Below are 12,167 nucleotides of genomic sequence, written 5' to 3' on the forward strand. Positions count from 1 at the left end.
TCTTTCTCTCTCTCTTCACCAAATTCTTATTCTCCTTAATAAATGCTTAAAAGTCTAATTCTTGCTAAAGCTTATAATTTATTGGTGACCACTCATTAGATATTTTAGACAGGCTAGCTAGAATTTTAGCACCTTACACTGACAAAGTGTTTTTCTTTAGGCACAAATCTAACTATATCATGTCCAGACACAGTAAATTCCAATGGTTCCATGTAGCCTCTAGGGAAAAAAAAATACTTCACTTAGCTTGGTGAGCTCTCTACAACTTGACCTAAGCCTATGTTTCCAGCCTTACTGTGCATTACTCCCTTTCTTACACACCTACATTCAGGTAAAGTGTATTTCTCTCTGTTCTACATACACAGTACTCCATCTCCCATCCCTGTTTCTTTGTGCTGGCTTTCTTCTGTCCCTGGAATTAAATCTCAAACTCTATCTCCTTTTATCCCTCTTTTCCTTCAAGATGTAGCTCAAGTACTACTTTCTAAAAAGCCCTTTTTTCTTGACTCCTACAACTGCTTGTACCTTCCATCCCAAACCAGCTTATATTTTAATACTTTGCATGTTTGTTTTTCATTTTACAAATATATACACACATATTGCATAAATTATATATACATACATATGTAATTAACCTCTTATTTAGATTTACATTTTATCCTTCACAATTTGTCTTCCTTGTATTTATTTGAACCTAGTCTCTCCATTTCTCCCTTTTGCTTGTTACTCTGGCCAATCCCAAGCTCCTTTGGTTTACTTTTATTCACATTTACTCTCTCGTTTGTTCATTAACTATTTTCTTTAGCAATTTAGAGAATAGACCAGCACCTAAGCTTCCCCCCCCACTCCAGCCATTCTATTATTTTAGTGACATCAATTTCTTTATCATTTTATTATTTTCCAGTTACATGTAGAGATAGTTTTCAGCATTTATTTTCATAAGATTTTTAGTTGCAAATTTTCTACCTCCTTCCCTTCTTTCCCCCCTCCCCAAGACAGCAAGCAATCTGATATAGGTTATATATGGAAAAAGTGATATTAATTTCTAAGGCCTCTTGCTAAGAAGTGGTTTTCATCTACTCAGAATCTCTCTTCAGGAATGCTTATTCTCTATGGAGGGAGAAAGACACAGTGAGCTGTCGTCCATATCTTTATTCCAGTGGGGCTCATTCTGTTGTTTTTATCTTATCTCATTATTTCATCTTTTGACATTATGTAACCCTCTTTCCTTTTACCTATGAACTCCTACTACTGTATTTGAGTCATGCCTCTCTGGGTGGCATGACAGCCTCTTTTCCCCATTCAGAGACAGTACCAAGATGCATGACTTCATCTTGTAGAAATTTACCTCTAGAAGCAGACAAGTATCTCAACAGGGTTTGTTGCAAGATTTTTGTCCCTCTCCTCCCCACCTCTGTGAGATCTGTTTCATACGACAACATGCTGTCATATTGTTCCTTTTTGTGAGCAATATACAACTATTAGTTCTATTTTAGTTTGCCTGCATAGTTTTCTATTCTTAGTCTTTTAGCATCTCAAGGGAAGCAGAAGCAATTGAAAGTTCTTTACATACTTCACTTCTGAACCCTGACAATTTATTGACTGGGCTATCCTATTTCAGCCTCACCTCTACCGAACTGAGGGGTCATTCACCTGTAGTATCCTTCCATCTATGACATTGATTTAATTCCTGGTTACTGGAGCTCTTTTTCTCCCTTCATATTTTCTTCAAGAGGTTCTCCTTAGGTGTAGCTTTCTGCTCTGATCTGAGGACTGGGGACTATGTAGAGTTCACAACTGGAACTTATTTTCTAACCTGTGTCATATTTCTTGAAGTTTCTTTCCCCCCTTAGTGGCTAATGATTTCTATGTTTTTTCCCCAACCTTAATATGTCTTTCTCTATTCCTGATTGGATGTGTTATTTGCTACTGGTTGAATCTCTCCAATAAAAATGACCAATAGTGGGGCAGCTAGGTGGTGCAGTGGATAAAGCACCAGCCCTGGATCCAGGAGGACCTAAGTTCAAATCTGGCCTCAGACACTTGACACTTACTAGCTGTGTGACCCTGGGCATGTCACTTTAACCCTCATTTTCCTGCAAAAAAAAAAAAAAGAAAAAAGAAACCTCAGCAGAAAGCCAATTTCATTCTTTACAAAAAAATAAAACAAAACAAAAATGACCAAGAGTGTGTGTGTGTGTGTGTGTGTGTGTGTGTGTGTAAGAGGATGAACCACTTTCTTTGGATTTCACCCCTCTCTACCATGCCCACTGCTGTCACAAGGATTTGCCTCTTCCAAGTACTCCTAGACCTATAGTTCTCCAATGCTTGATTAGTCCATTGCAGAACTAAGCTTGCCACTGGACTTACTGCTGTTTTTATGTTTATCCTAACATATATGACTTGTTTTAACAAACATAAAGATGTTTCTTATTTGGCATCATCTCTTTTTCATCCAATGACCAAAAGTACAGTTATATTCAAAATGATAAAGGGATTGTCCAGACCTAAGATCATAATGATGAGGTTCCTTAATTCTTAGTTTACTCTGATGATTGATTAGTTTGAGAACAGATTCCCAACATGTCAAAAGTAGTTGTTATAGCTTCATATCTCTATATATAGACATATAATTAATTTTTGGTGAACTTTGAGCTTAGAAGCCCACAATACCAAGAAAATGGTGGGTGGGTAGGTGAGAAGAAAATGAAACTGTCATTTCAAGAAACTTACTCATAGAATATTTAATAAAGAGTACCTAATCCTATAAAAAAGTTCACTTATACCTTAATGGTCTTTGCTACTGAAGAGGTTTTAACCCATTTTGAGATCCTGGTTGTTTTTTCTGAAAAATATAATGTCTAGAATTCACATTTTACATTTGCAACCACTGTTAGTTACTATTTTGCTTCATATTACTTGGTTTCCAGGTACATGTCTTTCTTTGAAATTAGAGTAGTTTAACCAGTACAATAAAAGAATGACCTACGTAGGCATCCTCCTTTCATAACTGTTAAGTAATAAGAGCCTTCTTAGAAAATATTGAAGTGATGGTTGGAGATGGTTCAAGAGACTCTTTCATCCTTCATTAAATTGAGGCTCATACTCTTGCAATTTGAGTGTTTGATAATCCATTATTTTTGAATATCATCAAATATTGAGCAACCACTTTTTGCAAAGCATTTGCAAGTCTAAACTGAAGTCACACAATAGTATGTGCTAACTATACAAAACCATTGAAGAGAGCATGGAAAGAGAATTGGACTGGCAATTTTGTGTACTGGGAAGAGAACTGTAATATTGAATCAGGAGACCTAGATTTTAACCTGGGCTCCATCAATAATGAGTTTTATGACTTTAAGCAAATCACTTAACCTCTCCAGGCTTAAATTTGTTAATTTAACTAAATTCAGCAAACTTTTATTAGATACTTTCTATGGGCAGGGTACTTTACTAGGTACCAGATATAAAACAAAAAAATAATGATCCTTGTCATTAAGGATCTTACATTCTACTTCATATGTAAAATGAGACAATTAGAACAAGAATTGACAGATTCATTGGTATAACAGAAGCCATCACTCCCTCAAAGCTCTAACATTAATGGTTTGGGAAAGAAATGGAGTACTTTATTTTATTATTTTATTTTTTTCAAATCTTTTACTAATGCTTTATTTTCACATCATGGTCATTTGGGAAAGTATACTTCACCTTCTATCCTTCCAAAATGAGTCCTTTTTTATAATAAGCAAAAAAAAATTAGTCAAAGATATCTAATACAGTGACAATTTCTGATAATGCATACAGTATTCTGTCCTAGTAGTCCTCTGCCTCTTTGTCAATAGGAAGGAGGTTTCATTATGTATTCTCTTGCACCACAAATCAGTTTGACTTCTTTGTAATAGTATTTTCACGTATATTGCTACAGTCATTGTCCCCTTGCCCATATTCTATTGAAAGCCAGAAGGCAAGGAGTGAACCAAGTTCTGAGAAACCTTTCCCCACACTTCCTGCCCACATCCCAGGTCCTTCTATCCCCCAGCAGTGGAGAAGATATAGTTACAGACCCTACCTGAGATGTTTTCCATGTGGAATTATCTGGTTTTTATCCAATAGCCAAGAGTACTATGAGCCTTTCAAATTGATTAGAAATTATACATACATAGAATCATTGTTATGATGTTATAAGAAAGTCTTTTTTATGATGTTTTCCAGAATTTTCCCAGTTATTGAAGTTCAATTCACTGACTGATTGGTTGCAAATTTTATTCTTTTGCTTTAAAAAATTGGTATATTTGCCTGCTCTAGTTCTGTTACCTCTCTTTAAATTTTTTAAGTATCACTGATAGTTGCTCAGCAATCACATCTGCTGTTGCTTACATTTGTCAAGCTGCCTCATTTGGCTGAGGTGACATAAACTGGTCAATGGCAACTGGTAAGGAGTTGAAGTAGTTGAACTTTCAGTTCTCTTCCAACTCTAGGAGTCTATGACCCATTTTCTGAGAAGTAGGTAGAAGACTATAAAAGACTATACCAAATTACAGAGTGAATTTGGCTTATTGAATTTCTCTAAACTCTGCAAAAAATATTTGAAGATATTTTATTGCCTTGAAATTATTACCTGACAGTTGCCTTCCTTGGAGGAATTGATACTTTTGGAACCTACTGTGTATTTCATTTCATAGAGGGGATACCTGCAAAGTATAAGTGGCATTAAATCCATAATGCTATCAAAAACTTTTTGGTACCTGACTGTGGGCACTTCCTGACTTTTTTGAGAAAGGACCATCAATGCCCATATCCCTTCCTGCTGGTGAGGCTCAGACAACTAGCATATAAACTTTTTCCTGGAATATCAAGTGTCTGGACAAATTTAGAAGGTATCCTCAGAATATAGTGATGAGGGCAGCTAGGTGGCACAGTGGATAAAGCACTGGCCCTAGATTCAAAAGGACCTGAGTTCAAATCCAGCCTCAGACACTTGATACTTACTAGCTGTGTGACCCTGGGCAAGTCACTTAACCCCGATTGCCCTCAAAAAAAAATATCCATGGAGAATATGGTGATGAAATTGTGGTATCAGTGGTTACATTTTGTTCAAGGACTGAGGGCATCTTATTGCTACAGCCCAAGTTGAAGAAGAAAAAAATAGGAGAAGGGTACAAAAGGAGGAATGTTGATTCCATGGGTTTTATTAAAATCCTCCCTTCTCATTTTAGAAAAATGACAGTAAAGTATACCATAGACTTTCTATCTACAATGTTAATCGTACTGGTTAGGGTAATGACCATGTGTCTCAAGGTTACCTCTCCTTTCTTAGATGAAATAATATTCAGAATTGCTCTATCCCCAGGAAAGACCTTTCTGATACCAAGTTCAGCACTCTACCCATTATACCACACTATTTTACAGAATTATCAATATTATAAATGGGATTTTCCCATCAGTCCATTTCTTATATCTCCAAATCTCCAAATGAGTCTCATGGCTCTTTTGAAATGTTAACTTCATTCCCCATGTTGATAGGCCATCCTGACCTGAACTCCAAGTATTAATTCATCCAACTTATCTCTAACCTCAGGCTAATTGCATAATTTAACATTGGCAAAATTATCACTGAGTCCCCATTCCCCCAATCAGATGCCCATATTGTCACAAGAAATATGTCATAAATTCAAGTGAATTATCAACATTGATGAGGTCCAGACAAAAAAAAGGATAGAAATAGGTTTGACTAAATAATTAATATTTATTGCCAGTGAAAGGTTAACTTTCTTTGATTATTCAAAGTCTGTATATATTTTGAGATTATCTTAAATCATGAGAATATTTGAAATGAACAGTTTATTCAATTCAGTAACAAAGAGACCTTTCCTTGAAGTAGCCTGTAATTAAAATATAATAAAAACAATATCATATTTAATTTTTAAAATATGTTTTTCTTCCTTAAATCTGAGTTAAACAATGGCAGAGTGACAGGAAGCATCACATAAGGTGAAGGCCAGCTTTGGAATCAGGTGTACTATCTCTAATAACTACTAGCTGGGTGACCATGAAAAAACCCACTTATTCTCTCAGTGTATCAGTTTACCGTAAGATTATAAGATACAGAAGAATAGCTAGATCTATATTAGTGGGAGCTTTTATGCAAGAGAGTTCCACCCACTTCATCCATCCCCCATGGATGAAATCATGTCCTGACAAAAAAAGTGTCTTATTATAAATTCAGTGAGGATGACTTCATGCTAGAAATGATTTATCTTTGGTACTGCACCTTACAGTTTTGCTTTGTAACAATTAGCTAACCAGGAAATATCCCTGTGAAATCCATGTGCCTTCAGTTAGAGACTGTGTGTATTTAAGTACAGAAGAGGAAACCATAGCTTAACCACACTAGAACAGCTGATTTTCATCCTAAGATTTAGACTGGAAGCCTATGGTTTCTCAACAAATATGACAAAGCAGGTTATATTAGACAGCCAACAGTGGGCCTTTGCTCCCATTTTGATGGCTTTTTATTATGATAGGTTTTAATTTCCTGTTAAAATGTTTCAGGGACATTGGTTTATGTGGATGAGTTCTGGGTCATTTCAGCAGCAAAGGATGATAATTTGGACTGGGTGGGTGGATGAAACCAAATTTACCACAGCAGGGAGAGAGAGAGAGAGAGAGCAGGTAACCCAAACATACCAATAAATCATTTCAAAATTACCAAGGAAAAGAAATTAGTTTTTCATCATATCTCTTTTCCCTGTGCTCTATCTTTGCATCTGTTGTGTTCCTCTGTATTGTGGCTGCTTTGTAAGTATAATTCAGAATGGGTTCTATGTGTGCTCTGTACTCAGCAAACATGAAGCTGTCACCAAGGAAACCGCAGAACATGCCCAAAAAGTCTGTTTGATTAATGTAATTCCACAGCAAGCCTGTGGAATGCTTTTAATTTTTTTTCTGCATGAAAGATGCAGCAAAATGAGTATTAGGTTCAGCAAGTAACTTTCTAAAAATTATTTTGGATTGACAGGCTTCCATTTCATGTCCATGGTAAAGTTTATTTAGTCATTTAAGACTATGGCCTAGAAAGACAGAGTTATGTCATTGGGATGGAAGAGATATCTGCTGAATGCAGATACATAAAGTCTTTGGATGTCATGAAATATTAGAAAAATTACCATTGATCAGTGGGAAGGAAAGCAGAATAGCTTGTGGTGTTTGATGAGATATAAAATGATAATATTGGTTCCAATCTTTCCCCAGATCTGCAGTTATTAATTTTCAATTGTTGCTGGACATCTCTACTTGTATGCTCTACACAGACCTCAATTTCAGCACACAGTGTTGTCCTTAAACTTCTCCTAACTTTTTTTTTCTGTTGAGGGAAGTGGCATGATGGTAAATGTTTAACTACTAGCTCTATAAAAAGGCAGACACATTTTAAGTTAAAGGCCAAACTAAGAAGGGTGAAAGAGCAAAGTATAAAAGCTGACTTGAAACTTAACATTAAAAAACAAAAACAAACAAACAAATAACTATGATCATGGCAACCAGTCCCATTACTTCCTGCCAAAAAGAGTGAGAAAAATGAAATCAATTTCAGATTTTGTATTTTGGGGCTCAAAGATCGTTCATTGCAGAAAGAGACTAAGGCCATGAAGTTAAAAGATGCTTGCTCCTTGGTAGGAAAGCTATGGCAAATCTGAACAGCATACTAAAAAGCAGAGGCAACATCTTGCCAACAAAGGTATGTATAGTCAAAGCTATGTTTGTTTGTTTGGTTGGGTTTTTTCCCTAGCAATGTATGGCTGTGTGAGTTGGATTATATGGAAAGCTGAACTCTATAAAGTCGACATTTTTGAACTATAGTGCTAAAGAAAACTTAACAATCCCTTGGACAGCAATGAGATCAAATCAGTCAATACTTAAGAAAGGGCTTGGCATGCTGTGGTGCATGGGGTCACAAAGAGTTGGATGTCACTGAACAACTGAACAACAAAAGGTCAAATAATTCTTGAAATACATGAATCTCAAGCCAGGTACTAAATTGTACTGTTTCTTTCCTTATATGTAAAATATATTTGTACAACATATATCAAACACATGCAGATTATGCATATATATATATACACAAAACGGATATATACAGATATGTCATATACACCATCTATCCATCTATGTAACTAAATTTTCCTATTTTTCTTTCCTTATGTAAACTATATAATATATAAAGATATACTATATGTATACAATATATTATATATATGTATATACATATAAAACATATCTATCTATCTCTAATTAGGTGGTCAAAAAAACAACAGTACCCCACCACAACCCTTACACATATTATATCACACCCTCATTAGAGTGTAAGCTTCTCAAAGCCATAGTTTGTATAATTTTTTGTTGTTCTTGATTTTAACACAGTACATGACTCATAGTAGGTGCTCTTAATAAATGAGAGGGATGGAAGAGAGGAAGGAGTAAAGGGAGAAAAGGGAAAGGGAAGGAAATAAGTATTTATATAACATTGGCTATGTGTCAGACACTGTGCTAAGCACTGTACAAATGTTATTTCATTTGATCCTCACAACAACCCTAAGAGGTAGATGCTGTTATTATCCCCATTTTACAGTTGAAAGGAAACTGAGGCAAATAGAAATTAAGTGACTTCTTCAGGGTTATAGCTAGCAAGTATTTGAGATCAGATTTAAACTTAGTTCTTCCTGACTCCAGGCATCATGCTCTATCTACTTTACCACCTAGCTGCCTCAGAGCATGTTGATCAAGCCTGTGAAATTATGAAGTAAATTGTTCAAACCATAAACTGCTTCTACATTATTCCTGACAAGTGCTTGTAACCAATCCTGTCTTTGACAAATTGATGTAGTCAGCTCTAATTCACAGAAAAGGTTTGATTTCTCTACCTGAGAACTGACAGCATAGTAAGTGAGTAGGTGTTTTTGCCTCAACCCAATTGCACACAGAGAAACTCCTTGACACCACCCCTTAGAAATCAAATTAGGAACATCGTTTCTACATCATTTTACTCTTCCTCTTTTTAAAGTGTGGCATAATGGGAAGGGCATTAGGTAAGGAGTCAGCAGACCTGAGTTTGCTTCACATCCTGAACCTCAGTTTCCTCATCTAGAGGAGGAGGGAGGGAGAGAGAGAGAGAGAGAGAGAGAGAGAGAGAGAAGGTTGGGTTGGATTAGATGGTTGTTTTGAAAGGGTTGTCTCTCAGGGCAATGGGAACCAGTAGAATTCTAATTTCTTTAAGATTTGTATAAAAGGCAACAAAATATCTCCTATCTAATCACCCTTATGGAAAAAGGAGAAATTATTTTAATTTCCTTGAATTAAATATGCCTAGATCCTGCCTGTTCTCAAATCAATCCGAATATACTTTCTCTTTTGATGAACTAAGAGGTTAGTCTACATGGCATTTCTCTGCCATATTTCTGGGTGTTTTTGATATATGTAATATACAAGAGCCTCTGGGAGAGTCCTATTGCCTACAGCAATGATTGATTTTAGATCCAAGTGGGCTTTATGCACAAGCAGAGTAGATTTTGTCTATGTGATGTGATTTGAAAGGCACCACAAAAGGATCCTTTACCATAATAATAATCATCATAATAAAAACTACATAAAATTTCTACTTTGTTTTCTTCATTGAAGGCCAATGTTAAAATGTCAGTGCTGACTGAAAGTGGTGTCTGACTTATAGTTGACATTCAATAAATACCTTGAATTAATTTTGACATTTTAACAAACATTTATTAAGTACTTCTGTGTGCAGATTGCTAAACTAGGCACTGGATTGGGGGACAAGGTTGGAAGTAGATACATAGGTTAGGGGGAAAAAAGGTTCCAGGTTTCAAGGAGTTTAGAGACTGGTAAGAGAATATGCAAAAAAAAAATCCTGTTTTCATATTTAAATTGATTTAAAAATTTGATTCATCACAGCAAAACAAAGCCTTAAAGTCTCTTTGTCAACAGAAAACCATATGTTTCTTTGATAAATGTAACCACAGGGGCACCTAGGTGGTGCAGTGAATAAAGCACCAGCCTTGGGTTCAGGAGGACCTGAGTTCAAATCCAGCCTCAGACACTTGACACACTTACTAGCTGTGTGACCCTGGGCAAGTCACTTAACCTGCATTGCCCTGTAAAAAAGATAAAAGAAAGGATAAATGCAACCACAGAGAAAAATCTTTTTAATTATTCTTTGATTATTAATGTCAAATGAGGCATAAAACAGGAATATGCATGCTTACCAAAGTGTTTGCTATCAGAAATGGAAGATCTCCTGAGGAGGTCCAAATGGAAGGATTCTCTGGAGATGATTGTCTTGTAACAGTCCTCTGAAATAAGGGAGTCCCTCTTGGAAAAACAGAAATTCCCCTTTTCATTCTTTCTTTTAAAAAAATATTAATGGGGGGCAGCTAGGTGGCACAGTGGATAGAGCACTGGCTCTGGATTCAGGAGGACCTGAGTTCAAATTTAGCCTCAGACCCTTGACACTTACTAGCTGTGTGACCCTGGGCAAGTCACTTAACCCCAATTGCCTCACCAAAAAATATATATATTAATAAACATTTTTATTTAAAGTTTTGAGTTCCAAATTCTATCCCTTCTTCTCTCTATCCCCTACTCCCTTGCTGAGGCTGTAAGCAATCAGAAATAGATTACACAAGTACAATTATTTAAAACATCACTGTATTAGTCATTCTGTATAAGAAAGCTCAAATAAAAGAAAAAAATGAAAGTGAAAATAGCATGCTTCAGTCTATGCTTAATCAATATTAGTTATTTCTTTGGAGGTGGATAGGATGCTTTGTATTTAGTACATTGAAATTGTCTTAGATCATTGTATTGCTGAGAATAGTTAAGTCATTCACAGTTCATCAAACAAAATTGCTGTCAATGTGTACAATGTTCTCCTGGTTCTGCTCACTTCATTATCCATCAGTTCACATAAGTCTTTCCAGACCTTTCTGAAATCATCCTGCTTGACATTTCTTATAGCACAATATTATTGCATTACAATCATATACCACAGCTTTGTTTAGCCATTTCCCAATTGATGGGCAACCTTTAGATTTCCAATTCTTTTTTTTGTTTTTTTTTTGCAAGGCCATGAGTTAAGTGAATTGCCCAGGGTCACACAGCTAGTAAGTGTCAAATGTCTGAGGCCGGATTTGAACTCAGGAACTCCTGAATTCAGGGCCAGTGCTTTATCCACTGTGCCACCTAGCTGCCCCCAGATTTCCAATTCTTAGCCATCACAAAGAGTTACTATAAATATTTTTGTGCAAATAGGTCCTTTCAAATTTGAATAGGTAATAAGGAAACAAAACTATCACTCTTTGCAGATGATATGATGTTATACTTAGAAAATCCTAGAGAATCAATTAAAAAGCAACTTGAAATTATCAACAACATTAGCAAAGTTGCAGGATACAAAATCCACATAAGTCATCAGCATTTCTATATATTACCAACAAAGTCCAGTAACAACAGATAGAAAGATAAATTCCATTTTTATTTATAGTTCTGGGTTCCAATTTTTGTTCCAAAATATATTTGATGAAATATATAACAAATATATATTATATATAATTTATGTTATTATATATAACAAATATTATATTGATGAAATATATTTGTCATATTTTATGAAACATGCTATCCACCTCCAAAGAAAGAACTGATATTGATTGAACACAGAGTGAAGCATGCTATTTTTTACTTTCATTGTTTTTCTTTTATTCAAGTTGTCTTATACCAAATGACTGATACAGTAATGTTTTACATAATCATACATGGATAGCCTATGTGGTAAAATTATTAGGATTAGGCTGACTCATTTGGGAGGGGCCACACCTGGCCCACCCTGAAATTATGCATGCTACTGAGGTCAGAAGGAGAAGCCTCTCTCCATAGGCAGTTTTTGAAGGACCTCCCCTTTTGGCGGAGGAAAATGGACGCTCACAGAAGGGAGGCTGAGGCTCTTTGGGAGCTCACTCTCTTCTTCCTTTTTTTCCTCCTTGGTGGTGGCATGAGCAGGAGCAGCAGCAACTGAGTCGTTCAAGCCTGGTTGTAAGTTATGCTTTCCTTTGAAGCTACAAGCTCCAGGTGGTAAGGTACTCTGCTCTTTTGAATAGACT

The sequence above is a fragment of the Dromiciops gliroides genome, chromosome 3 (assembly GCF_019393635.1).
Source record: "Dromiciops gliroides isolate mDroGli1 chromosome 3, mDroGli1.pri, whole genome shotgun sequence".
Lineage (NCBI taxonomy): Eukaryota > Metazoa > Chordata > Mammalia > Microbiotheria > Microbiotheriidae > Dromiciops > Dromiciops gliroides.